The following is a 14,337-nucleotide window of genomic DNA, read 5'->3' as shown; positions in this document are numbered from 1 at the left end:
CCGTTTAAAACAATGGTGTTTTTTGTCAGTTGTAGAATGATGAGAGAACATGCTGGAAGAGGAGTTTTGGTTTTGGTTGGCAGCCAAAAGATTGGGGTGAACGTGAATAACTGAAGTCGTGATTATTGCACCCGCGAATATGGAGGGAGACCTATATTTTTAAAATTGTTTATTTTGGCAGCTTTGAAATACATAGACCTATGATTGAGTTTTACAAAAATAAAACACTAATTCCCTTGTTACATCTTATGAGAGACAGCAGCGTGAGACTGTGGGCTCGTTGCTGTATAGTCTCAAAGAAATAGCATGGCAGTAGCAGGAAGAGGTTACAGGAGAGGTGAATTTGGAAGGGGGTAAGAGGGTTTGGTTTTCCTCTTGGCTCAGCTGCTAAGCCTAGGCTTTCCATTCCCACTGGTCAACACAGCTCTGCTACAGTCTAGCTTTTGGGGGCCTATGACCTTTGTGGCTGTGGAGGGTACCATGAATGAGGGAGGAGTGGCCTAGTGGTTAGATCTACAGCCTCAGAACCCTGAGGTTGTGGGTTTGAGCCCAATGCTGCTCCTTGTGACCTTGGACAAGTCACTTAATCAGTGGCATAGTGAGGGGGGTATGTGTGGACCACCCTGGGCACAATCTTTGCAGGGGCGCTGGTGCCTCTCCACCTCCCCCCCCCCCGGTGTACCTCTTTAAATGTTAGCTGGCATGAGAAGCAACTTCCACCAGTTGCTCGCATTGGCTTTGGCCCCTCCTTATGTCACTTCCTGATTGCACTATTGATTATTAATTATTATCTAAGTAGTATGTTCCATTTATATGGTTGCTATTAAAATGTGGTTGGTTTGAAGACCAGGTATAGTCTGCTTCTTTTTTGATTCTTTATAAAGCAAGTACAGTCTATGTACCTCCCCTGCTTGAACCCATTGGGTCCTTTTATTAAGCTGTGGCAAAAAGAGGCCTTAGCGTGTCCTTATTCAAATCATTCCCCATGTGCTAAGGCCATTTTTACTGTAACCAGAAAACAGCTGATTTTCCTTTTTTTTTTAAATTACTAGCCATTTGCTAATTTTTCCAATATCTCATGGCTCTTAAAAATATTAGCATGTGAGCCCTTAGTGACACCTATTTTGTAGATTGTAAGGGTTCATGCACTGATCCTGCACTAATCCATTAGCATGTAGCAATGTAGATGCTCTGATTAATACAGAAACACCCACTCACCTCCCGTAGACCCACCCCTCCCAGAAAAATATTTTCATTTTAGAAGACAATTAAAAACTCATCTCTTTTCAAAATTTATAATCAATTAGTTTCTTTGATCCTACTTATTCTGTTTAATTAATTAACCTTTTGTAAACCGTATTGAACTCCATGGTTATGCAGTATAGAAATCTGATTTTATGTTAGGTTTTTATGTTATGGTTTGTACACGCAGATCCACAACATATTGCAGTATGCCTGAGCGGGCGTCTCACAGCAAGCTTAGTAAAATTATAAAATTACTCTCCCTTTGTCTGATACCTGTTCCATGTAGATGACTTGAAGGATATGAGAAACCAAAAAAAACACTGTGGAGAGACGATCCTGAAATGGACTTTAATTGAAGAATCAGTTCCAAATATACATAAAAATCCAAGTTCCAAATAAACAATCCACATAAAGAATAAAAATGCACATACAATTCAAAAGGACCTAATCCGCAAGTGGCGCAGGACCCAACACGGTCCGTGTTTCGACAAGATGTTTTCTTCAGGGGTCCCTAAGAGTCCTATGATGATGAATATGTGGAAAAACTGGTGTGTGGAGAATCGAACGCTGCTGGATTCTCTTTTTTTCCCATTTATATAGAGGTATTTAATGCATCACTTACTTGAGGGCTTGTACTTACCTAGGGCCTTTAATCTCCCAGCCCCAATGGTTCTAGTTTAAACCCTCTTCAGTAGGTTAGTCTAAATAATGATGTTACAGTAACAATGAGCAGTGTCTTGCTGAGGAAACAACTAACTTGGCTACAATATATAATTCTTAGAAAACTAAGATACATCACTCAGTTAGACTTATACTTGGCAGAAAACAGAATAAATACCTTTCTATCTCCGACTTTAAGGTAATTAAATCACAGCCTTACATAATCTTTTAAAGACAGCACTGAAGGAGGTCAGAAGGAATGTCAGTCTTCATAGACAAACTGTAGTGTAGCATTATTTATGGCGCCTAGCTTCTGTAGTTAATTTACCCTCGGGAAACTGCAAGCAAGTCAGAGTCTAAGCAGACTCCTGGGTAGCCAGAAGCACAAGATGCAGAGGCATATTTACCAATGTAGACTACTGTTAAAATGTGTTGCTGTACCACTCTAACTAGTGCAATTATAGCACAAATCCCATTTTATGCAATGAGACCTAATAACTGGGGCTTATTATATATGGGGAGGTCTTTGGCCCCTCCCCAGTGCATCACAGGATGCACTAGGAAGGTAGCCAAAGGCACTGATTGGCCCAGGAGGAGCTTAAGGTATCCAGGCAAATGAGGGCCTTAGGCCCCTCCCCAGTGCATCCCAGAGTGCACCGGGAAGAAGACACGCCATTTCAAAGAGGTGGGTCTGCTGGCAAGAGGGAGTGGGCACTAGGGTTGTCTTGGGTTCTTGGTGGGGTGATGCGAGGGGGACCTTCGTGTAGGATGAGGTGGGTGTTGGGAGGGAGCATGGGGGAGTGCTGAGGAGAGTCGGGGGGGGGGGGGGAGTGCTCCAGGTGTTTCTGAGGCAGGAAGGAGTGGGCATCCCTCCTGCCTCTCTATTTGAGTCGCTGTCATCAGGGGGTTTGGGTTGTCGTCGCAGGTGGGGGTGTGACAGCTGTGGTTGGGAGGGGGACCAGCATGACTTTTCTTTTTTAATGGGGACAGATATTGTGAGTGGGTAACATGCACATCATCTGTGTTTATTAAAAGAAAAAAAGGTTTCCTGTCTCAAACAGCTGAGTGGTAGGAGGCTGCTTTGGAGTTTCCCCTGCCTCCCAGCTGTTAGGACTTCCCCTGCAGGCTCTGTGCATGTGTTAGAGTTCCTCTCACAGCGATTCATCGGCGGGATTGGATGGGGATTATGATGAACCTCTGCTTAAATCATTTGCATGTAAACTTGTTTGAGTATCACACTCTTTTGGAATCAGCCAAATATCAGACCACAGATGACCCATGCGGTCTTACTGACCCTGTTTAGTGCATCTAGTCATTCTAAGCCAGGGGTGTCCAATGTCGGTCCTCGAGGGCCGCAATCCAGTCGGGTTTTCAGGATTTCCCCAATGAATATGCATGAGATCTATTTGCATGCACTGCTTTCAATGCATATTCATTGGGGAAATCCTGAAAACCCGACTGGATTGCGGCCCTCGAGGACCGACATTGGACACCCCTGTTCTAAGCAAACACTAGGAGCTGTGGTCTAACAGCCTTCTCTCTCTATATAGGACCAGACTCAACATGAACTAACAGTCCTATCGTCCACCCTCAGCTGTTTAACTTAATCAAAAGGAAAGACTCAGAACAATAGTTTCTAGGTTTCTAATTTCCAACAATTGGTAAGTTTCTTTTTCCATAGAGTTCTCCACTATCCAGCTTCAGGTCCAGTTCAAGGCTTTCTTTGTAATGAGCTCCTAAGGCCAGGGAGCTATCTTGGAAAGACTCTAAGGTCTAAAGCTCCTCTCTTCTCATTAGGTCTCCACCTCTGTGCCAGCTTCTCATTCTCCTCCCAATTACGATAATTGGTATTGTCCAACGGAGTTCCCTGTTGGGTTGCTAGTTTTCCTGTTCCACCCAAGCTTCCTGGGAGTTGTAGTTTCCTTCCCTTTTTCTTTCTTAAAGGGAAAAAAACCCCCTCATTCCAGCTGATATTCAGCCCATAACAGTCAATGCTCTTTTTAAATGCTAACTTCTGTGGGCAAAATTAGCCCAATAATTCAGTGCTAGGACCATCATACACATACAGTAAGTATATGTCAATTTAAAGCTATGAACATAAAGAGACAGACTATGACTGCAGAGAAAGACGACAAAATCTACCTGATCTGTCAATTTCAATTTTCCTCTCCAGACTACACGCTATGAGATTTCCTTCTCTTTCCCACAACTAAAGAACCTCTGTGCCTCAGAAAGTAGTGTTTTAAATTATACAGTGCAATGAAGGTTTAAAAAAAAAAATTACGATTAAATTGCAAGTTGGATTATAGCATCAGGCAACTAGTATGCAAAGCTGTAAAAAAAAAAAAAAAAAACAAGGATGGGAGGAATGGGTTTATAGAGAAGTGAGAAAATTGAGGGAGGAATTGTACAGTCGTGTTCTCTACGTTTCGAGTATATTGACGAGAAATAAGAGGCAAGCTTTTCAGACCAAGATTCATCCTATCTTTGAAATGGGTGCTCATTATGTCTTTATGTGTCAAGCTGTGAACTAAATTCACTAACTTCCTCAATTTCACTAGTGGCAACTTCCAAACAGAACAGGAAATCCCTGTAAGTACGTTCATAGAGGCCAGACTCTTCGCTGTTTAGTCTGGGCTAGGCTAGGCACTGGCTTGCGTGTTCCTTTGATTGGCAACTCTAGTTCTATGAAAACAAATGTATGGGAGACTCCCACCAGAAAGAGCCCCAGTCTCCAAAACCTTTTAACTTTATTTGGACTGGAGCTTGACGTGAGTTTGAATAGGCAGGAAGCACTCCCTCCTCCATAATATGGTACCAACAGGAGGACAGGTTTTCTCATAGATTTCGCAGTGGTTGGAGACGTGAACTGTTGAATTTCTCAGGAATTTTTACTGTTGTCAAAGAAGGAAATGACAAAAAAAATGTTTGTTTTCATTTTAGGTTAGCCTTGTTTGATTGACAAAGGCTACACTTCAAACTGAACGTAGAGTTGGAAAGACAAGCATAACATCAAAGCCTCACACTTTTAAGTCACAGGTTTGTGTACTATGAACATCTGAAATGTGTTTTTGAAGGAACTGGGAGGGAGGTCTAATTTTTTTTTTTTTTTTTAATTTATAACGAATAAAATGTGCTTGCATCTATGCATGCCACATAAAGAAATGGAACCTCTCAGTCATCAGAATTACCCCTTCCTTTACAAAGCCACACTAGTGTTTTTAGCGCTGGCCGTGGTGGTAAGAACTCCGATGCCCATAGAATTCCTTTGAGCATTGGAGGTCTTACCGCCATGGCCTGGTGCTAGCAGGGCCTTATAAAGGAGGGAGCTAATTAATACAGAAACATAATGAAGACAGAAAATTAGGAGATACTGAAGAATCTGGTGTTTGATTAAATGGCAATTGGCAAAATTCCATTAAGCAGATTTGAACAGATATAATAACTTGATGAAGGGATTTATGGCTAGTGTTCAGATAAAACATCTACAACGGTGGCTGTTTTCTGGGAATTATTCTGGTGTTTTGTATACGACCGCTGTGTTGAAAAGTTAGTTGAAAGGTTTCTTGGCCTAAAAACACAGTTCAGTCTTCCAAAATATTAAGCCATTTAAAATTGCACTGGTAAGTTTAACTTTCTGTTTTAAAAAGAAGCCCACACTTAGAACAAATAATTTTTGCAAGTTGTTTGATGCAATGATCTAGGTATTTTGTTTTGCACAACTGACTGGTTTCTGGGTGGATTTATGAGATATTTTTCTTGGTCTTCCCGATGTATTCTTGACTTCAACAGCTCAATGTTACTTCTCTTTACAATTGAAATTGCTAGCTGGAAATTTTTAGAAAAGTCAACAGTTATTGGAAGTAGCCATAACACCAATCATACACAGAAAAGGTAGAATGGCCAGAGTATCCGTTCAGCTTTGCAGACATATTCACCTAACTGAAGGCTTAACATGTGACAATTCTATAATTGGGTGACACCATTTAGGTATCCTAAGGCCACACGATAGAAGCTTATTCTATCACAGACCCACTGACGTAGTAAGGGGGGATAGGTCCGCCCCAGATACGTCTCAGTGGGGACGCCAGCACCTGCTCTCCTCTCCGCTCCCCCTTCTCCTTCCCTGCCCTCGCCCACTTGCCCCCCTCCCCACTACTGCACGTGTGTGTCCCTTCCCTTCCTATGCACCTCTTTACTGTTCCCGGTGTGAGCAGCAACCCCAACCTGCTGCTCACGCCAACTTTGGCTCTTCCTCTAATGTCACTTCCTGGACCCGCGCCTGTTGGCTTCCCCTCCCCCCCTTTTAGTTTAAAAGCTGTTCTATCTCCTTTTTAAATTTTTTTAATGTTGTATGATAGTTTCTTCCTTGTTTAAAAATGGTGTTCTTTTCTTTATTATTATATATTATTTTATTATAGAAACATGATAGCAGATAAAGGCCAAATGGCCCATCTAATCTGCCCATCCGCAGTAACCATTTTCTCTTTCTCTCTCCGAGAGATACCATGTGCCTATCCCATGCCCTTTTGAATTCAAACACAATCTCTGTCTCCACCACCTCTTCCGAGAGACTGTTCTATGCATCTACCACCCTTTCTGTAAAAAAGTATTTCCTCAGATTACTCCGGAGTCTATCATCCTATGCCCTATTGCAGAGTTTCCTTTCAAATGAAAGAGACTCGACTCATGCACATTTATATTATGTAGGTATTTAAATGTCTCTATCATATCTCCCCCTCCCACCTTTCCGCCAAAGTATACAGATTGAGATCTTTAAGTCTGTCCTCATACACCTTATGAAGACCACAGACCATTTTAGTAGCCTCCCTGTTTTATTATAATGTGAACCACCCTGTTATGTTTCCAGGAAGGGGAGTATATTAAACTTTAAATAAATCATAAACCATAAACATTTAAATGTACATTAAAGGCCGAATATGGCATCTAACATCTATTACATTTGTTGCAACTTAGTAAATAAGCCCTAGAGGCTGAACAAATTTCAGTTATGGTGCTGAAACTAGTCTAAAATTATTTTTCTCTTTCTTTTACATTTACACAACCGATCTTTGGTTTTGGTTTCAACGGAAACCAGCTGGGAAGTTTTGGCCGCAGTTTCGGTTTCAACCGACAGTGCTTAGACCAGGGGTGGGCAACTCCGGTCCTCGAGGGCCGGAATCCATTCGAGTTTTCAGGATTTCCCCAATGAATATGCATTGAAAGCAGTGCATGCAAATAGATCTCATACATATTCATTGGGGAAATCTTGAAAACCCGACTGGATTCTGGCCCTTGAGGACCGGACTTGCCCACCCCTGGCTTAGACATTTTCAGTAGCAGTTTCGGCCAATTTCTAATAAGAGCCCTTATGTCTTTCCTTTGCTTCTTTAATTTTTACTTTATTAATGATGTAAACTAGGAGTGCCCACACTATTTTGGCTTGCAAGATATTTTTAAAATGACCAAGGCAAAATGATCTACCAACAATAAAATTTAAAAAAAACACAAAGTTTCAAGTTTATTAGGTTTTTATATACCGCCTATCAAAGTTATCTAAGCGGTTTTACAATCAGGTACTCAAGCATTTTCCCTCTCTGTCCCGGTGGGCTCACAATTTATCTAACGTACCTGGGGCTAGGGAGGATTAAGTGACTTGCCCAGGGTCACAAGGAGCAGCGCAGGGTTTGAACCCACAACCCCAGGGTGCTGAGGCTGTAGCTCCAACTGTACACAGAGAAAATGTTAATTATCATTTGTATTTGGGTTTTTTTTTTTAGAGGTCAAGGCAGATGACTTTAAAATATGCAACATTACCTCAGTAACAACTATACAAAAATAGACAAATATACCCCCTCCCCTTTTGATAGCGGTTTTTAGCGCAGGGAGCTGCGCTGAATGCTCCTTGCAGCTCCTGACGCTCATAGGCTCCCTGTGCTAAAAACCACTATCGCAGTTTAGAAAAAGGGGACCATAGTGCAAAATATAGACAACAGATATAAATTCTCAAAACGGACACATTTTGTTCAATAAATTGAAAATGAAATCATTTTCCCCACCTTTTTGTCTGGTGATTTCATGAGTCTCTGGTTGCACTTCCTTCTTCTGTAAATCCAATATTTCTTTCTTTCTGCCCCCTCCCCTTTTCTTTCTGTCTCTCTTTCTTTCTTTCACTCTCCCCCCCTGCCTGCCTATCTTTCTTTCTCTCTCCCCCTGCCTCCTCTTTATTTCTGCCTTTCTTTCTCTCTCCCAAAGCCATCGCGCCGATTTCTCCACTTCCCCGATTCTTTCCCTAATCCCCCCCCCAATCTGATTTCTCCCTGCTTCCCTGAGCCAGGCCTGGTGCGTACTAGCGCCGGGCCCACAAGCCTTCACCTCTGACGTCAATTCTAACGTCGGAGAGGAAGTTCCAGGCCAGCCAGGCAGCGATTGGCTGGCCCAGAACTTCCTCTCCGACATCAGAATTGATGTCGGAGGTGAAGTCTTGTGGGTCCGGCGCTTGTAAGCGCCTGGCGTGGCTCGACTATTTGGGCACCCCTGATGTAAACTGTCTTACTGCGCTTTTTAAAGCTTTATAATCTAAACCAGGGGTGGGCAACCGACTGGGTTGTGGCCCTCCAGAAACATGGATTTTCAAGTTTTTCACAATGAATGTACACAAGATTGAAACGCATGTCCTGCTTCCATTGTATGCAAATCAATCTCATGAGTATTCATTATGAAAATCTTGAAAACCCAGCTGGGCTGTGGCCCTCAAGGGCTATGGTTTCCAACCCCTGAACTGAACTATGGGGGGCCTTTTACTAAGTCGCGCTTATCGACTTAGCACGCGCTAAATGCTAAGGCGCCCATAGAATATAATGGGCGCCTTAGCATTTAGCACATGCTAAATCAATTAGTGTGCGCTAAATCGGTTAGAGCACCTTAGTAAAAGGACCCCTAAACTAAACATCCAATTTTAGATGTTGGTGACATCAAGGGAGTAGTTTTATGTATCCATAAAGGAATAAGGAGGTTCAAACATGTTGTGAGAAAACTTAATAGATTTCATGATTCTGGGAAGGTACTGACCTAAAGTGTAAGCATGGTCATATTTAGTTTTCCTGACATAAGAACATAAGAATTGCCGCTGCTGGGTCAGACCAGTGGTCCATTGTGTCCAACAGTCCGCTCAGTTACTCTGCATTTTTTGAACATAGCATATGCTTTTTTTTTTTTTTTTTGTAAAGTTGATGAGTAACTTAAGTTCAGATATGGTGATGAAATTTAAATACAAATTAGGAATCTGAGTAGCATGTATGAGACAAACTTGTGTTTTTCTGTTATATAGGTTTTTTGGGACCCCTGTTCGTTTGCAAAAATTAGATAGTTCAAAGTCTAATAGATGCTGGCATTGTCATCTTGAAATAGGGACACTGGACCACCTGTTGTATTATTGCCCCTTAATACTCAGCTTCTGGAAGTCGATATGGGTTACAATTAATAAGATACTGGATACTTCCGTTCCAATGTCATATGATATTGTTCTATTTGGAACTATATTACAACCCAAGTCTCCAATTTCTGCAGCTAAGAATAGATTACTTCTTGTTATGACTGGGATTGCTATACAGATGATCACAAACAAATTGGAAGAATTGGGATAGACTGAATCATATCTTTTGGTGGGAATCCCTGTGCTTATTCTATCGATATGAACTTATAAATTTGGAACTAGCTGGTCATTGTAAAAACTTTAATGAGATTTGGGGCCCATTACCAAATATTGTAACAACCAATCACTAGTACAAGCCTTCCATTTTTAATAGAGTTTTATGCATATCCGGGATGGGCAGGAGGGGGGATGGGGAAAAAAGATACTTTCATTACTATTTGTTAGTTAAAAGTGCTGTTTTATTTTACCAATTGTTGTATTTTCTAATGCACTTTATGCTTATTTTAAAATGAATAAAGAATTATAAAAAAATAAAAAGGAATCTGAGTAGAGAGTCAGGAACAAATTCAATAAACAGTGCAAAAAATTCAGCTCCCAAAAATTCAGCACCAAGCATTGTTCTATATATGTAGTGCGTCTTTTATAGAATAGCATTCAAAACGGATCCGGTGCCTAACTTTTGGGCACCATACTTTTGCCTGCTAAAAGCACGTGTAAATGCCGGTGCCTGACTTAGACACACTTTGGGCAAACTGTATAAATCCACGTGCAACTTTTTGGAATGCCCCCAATACGCCCCAGGCCAGGCCATTTTCAGATATCTACAATTGAAGTTAGGCACCATACATTATAGAATAGATAGGCACACAAATATTTAAGACTGACAGTTAACCTCAACTGATTGCTAGCACCTGATTATTGATGTTTCCAACCTTATTAATCAGTTTATTTGCACTCACATCTCTGATGCACTCACAAAGTCGGATGCAGAACCTTGAGCACAATATATGGAATCCAGGGGTCAACATGCTGTTAATTCTTAGTATCGCTTACTTGCTTATGTAACTAGGATCAAACCGAGTCCCTACTAGTCAGGCAGGCTGAGTCATTTCTGTCTTTATCAGCTGCATCTATGGCAAGTAGCCTTGCTTTTCTTAGAAATACAGGCCTCTGGTTCCTTAATGGCAGTCAGTAAAACCATAATTTGTTTAGGGCTCCTTCTACAAAGGCGAGCTAGCGGTTTTAGCGCGCTAGCCGCTACCACCTACTTTTAAGCAGGCAGTAATTTTTTGACTAGCGCACGCTAATCTTCTGCGTGCGCTAAAAACGCTAGCGCACCTTAGTAAAAGGAGCCCTTAGTCTTCCCAGCTGATATTGAACAAGTTGTTAAGTCTATAGTTAATGTGATCAAATTAAATTTCCCTCTGATTTTTTGCATCATATTTTTCTTAATTGGGGGTTTTTTCCCCCACAGAAAAACAGGCACAGTGACCTTTGTGCATACATTACGAGTATAATACACCTCAGTTACAAGATCTTTCGGTTAAAGGGCCTAAATTAGGGGCGGACTACCTTTATATACAGAGGGCCATATGAATATCAGTACTAACTCTAGTGGACTGCAACTTTACATACTTTTGGAACTGGCAATGCACAGAGCTCCATAGATCTTCTGTGGTAAATAAATAAGTACAAATTTAATGAAAAACAATGAAAACAAACTGAAAATATTTGCAAAATATAGTATTTAAAATTGCCAAAGCTCTGGTTAATAATACTTTCTCCATATATTTCACATGCTCCCACTAAGATGGTTATTTCTTCAATAGTACTCTAACTTGGAATTGCATATAGCTCATAAATACCTTGTATTACATGTGATAAATATCCGTTGTGATATATGATTCAACCACTCTTAACAGCTATAAATTTCATAACTTTACTGAAGCTTCGGACCTCAAATGTTTATCATAGTGATAAGCTTGACGTGTTGTCTCCTCACTGGTCTACTTTTTTATTCTAATTGGATTTCAATAATTACAGTGCAATTTTTAAAGTGCATTAGTTTCAAAGTGCTTAAAAAGTGCCCTAAAGTGCTACTAGTCAAATGTTTTTACATAAAGGTTTATGACTTATCTCAGTTTTTATGATCGGAGAAACTCAGATACGACATGTTACGCGTATTTATCAAGGATCATTTCCCATAATCGTTCTGTCGTCATTCATGGTGTCATAAGCTGCATTCAGCCTATGGGCTACAGGTTATTCATTCCTGGCCTAGAATCAAAGCAAAAAAAAATAAAGTTAGCAGAACAGAAACATTAAAGAAAGGGTGGCCGACATCTTGAGTATACAGCAGCACCCAAGAAATTACAAATTTAGCCTAGTATGAATGTTAAATGCAATTTTTCTTTCTCCCCTTGGGGCCCGGCCTATTCAGCCCTGGATCTAGACAAATGTTCCAGTTCTTTCCAACTGTACAGGATGTTGTGTCACACTGAATCATTTTAGTAAAAAAGGCCATGTAGAACTCCGTGGCAGATGGGTTTGAAATATGTAGATTAACCAGTACATAAATCTCTCCCCAAAACCCTGCAATCACATAACAACCATCAGGTCCTGTATGGGAGAAGTGGGAGCTCTACCAAGTGTTACTGTGGTCCATTGATGTCTGATATCAGACTAGTTTGAACCATTCGTGACTGCACCAGATCTATAGCTTGAGCCCTCCCTCCAACCCCATTTGTGTTACCTGTATTCTTTGATCTAACAGTTTCCCCCTCCCTACTCTTGGCTTCAATTTCAATCAGAACCATCTCCTATTGGGCCAGAGTCGTTCTTCTCCTCTTTCTGAAGAGTTTTGCCCGTCATCACTCAACTTAGTCCTTGACAGAGGAATTAGTCCTTGACAAAAAAGAACCCTCAGTCTAGTTAATAGGAGATAGCTGGTCTTCTGTGTGGTACTAGTTGCCACTGAACCTTAACAAAGCATAACAGTACTCTTATATACCGCTACAACCTCACAGCTCTGTGCGGTTTACAAATAAAGAAAGCTGCGCATACGAAGAGATATGACAATTCAATAATTTAAAGTTTTCTAAAGAAAAGAGAGAGGTTTTTAACAATTCAATTGCTAAACGTTTTTCTTAAAAAGATAGGATTTTAATAATTTCCTGAAGTTAAAATAGGAACTGGAAATCAACTTACTAAAGCTCTTATCCCAAAGAGCAGCCCTGGTAACCTATAATTCTACTGCAAAATCTCATCTACCGACAACCCTTTACAGTGGGAAAAGCAAAAAAAAAAAAAAAAAAATAGAATAGAATTTCTCGAACAAGGCCCTCTTTTGTTGCTTTCAAAAGCATGAAAGAGCTATAGAGCTGGTTCATATTTTAAATCATTCTAGATTCCTATATGTAAACATGTGGATGAACCTCCTTAGAAATAGGGTAGTGAGGCAAGAGCGATGGGCATGAAATATGCACAACAGTAACAGTTTGCCTTGGTTAACAAGAAACAAGAAGTGACACCTTTCCTGATAACAAAAAGCACTGCTAGATGTTTCCCAACACAGTTTTTGTATTCAATTTACAGTGTTGGAGTACTTATCTATTCAGGTGAGATTTCATATGTTGAACCATAAGCAGGGCACTCCCTGCTTTATAATTACTGTAACTCCCTTATCTTATTTAAATACGTGTGAGAGATACCAGTTCCTTCCAATGTTCACACCTGGCTAATAGAAAAACTGTGATAATACCGAATATTTCCTTCTTATCTGCTTTAGTTCTCACACAGGTGTGCTGAATGATAAACTATGATATAAACAGTTATGGTAGATAAGTTTTAAGATAAATAAAACACCAAAAAAGATGCTCTAGGCTTTATATAATATTTTGCAAATGGTTTCAGAAAAGAAGTGATTGCGGCAACTGAGGTGTGGAGGATTTCTTCTGTGCTAAATCCCTTTGCACTTCTTCCTTCTCTCTGGAACGCACAGAGCATAATTTTATGGGATCTGATTTGCTTATGATTTAAGCGTATTCTATTGTCTGCTTTAGAGACAGGGTGATCACCTAGCTTCAGACAGGTTATAAGAAGCAGGTGACTCAGTACTTGTATTTCAATCTTGTTTTTCGGAAAATGAATATTGAGAAAGTTCCAGAATTCTTAGAAACAGGAATTTAAAGAAAGCTCAGTGCTTAAGTACCTTTACCTGCAGATAGGTCAACATATTACTTTAAAACCACATCTCTTTCTTAATAACATTACCATGGATGCAAGCTTACATTTCAGTATATGAGAGTTGACTTTATAAATATTCTATGGATAGAAAAGATAATTTTGTTGAATCTGATCATATCTTCCAGTATACTTTTAACGACTCCGATGTGGTGGAACTCCCTTCCGAAGGAAGTAAAACTAGAAAAGGACACCGGAAAGTTCAAGAAAGGGTTAAAGACCATCCTCTTCACAGACTACACAACATAGAACAAGATACAGGTATTATGTGTGCAAATAAGTAGGATTTAGTACAAATATAGTACATGATACTAGTATTATATGTGTATATATGTAGGATGATTGACTATGGTATAAATGTGTACATATAATTAGGATATTTGAAAACCATCTCTGAAAACGCTAACTCTGTATTGTATCACCATTACAGAAGCTCATGTAAATCGCTCTGAATTGACTCCCCAGTCATTAGTAGCGGTATACAAGCTTTCAATAAACATCCCTATTAAGCGACACATTTTTATGAGGAATTCCTCTTTAAAGGTTCGGTTTAACTAAATCTTTATTGGTTTGACGAGGGTGAATATCCAAATAGTAACTGCCATAAAGTGGATAAATGGAAGATATTTATCACAGCCTGAGAAAAGATAATCAGAGCAGGTAGAAGGAAGAATCAATATAAATACTTTATTGATGTTTGTGATATCATGAGCGAGGTTTGAGCACAGAGCCCCAACTGTATATCAGCACTTACC

The 14,337-nt window shown here is 40.2% G+C and overlaps 1 long non-coding RNA gene across 1 annotated transcript; it reads left to right on the top strand.

The window, feature by feature from the left end:
• Positions 1–4,379: 4,379 nt before the first annotated feature.
• Positions 4,380–13,838, top strand: LOC117355103. Its single transcript, XR_004538291.1, has 3 exons — positions 4,380–4,497; positions 4,849–4,944; positions 13,711–13,838. It is a non-coding gene; the product is annotated as an uncharacterized LOC117355103 (long non-coding RNA).
• The last annotated feature ends 499 nt before the right edge of the window (positions 13,839–14,337 follow it).

This window comes from Geotrypetes seraphini, chromosome 2, assembly GCF_902459505.1.
Source record: "Geotrypetes seraphini chromosome 2, aGeoSer1.1, whole genome shotgun sequence".
Lineage (NCBI taxonomy): Eukaryota > Metazoa > Chordata > Amphibia > Gymnophiona > Dermophiidae > Geotrypetes > Geotrypetes seraphini.
This window is presented reverse-complemented; position numbering and strand designations above follow the sequence as displayed.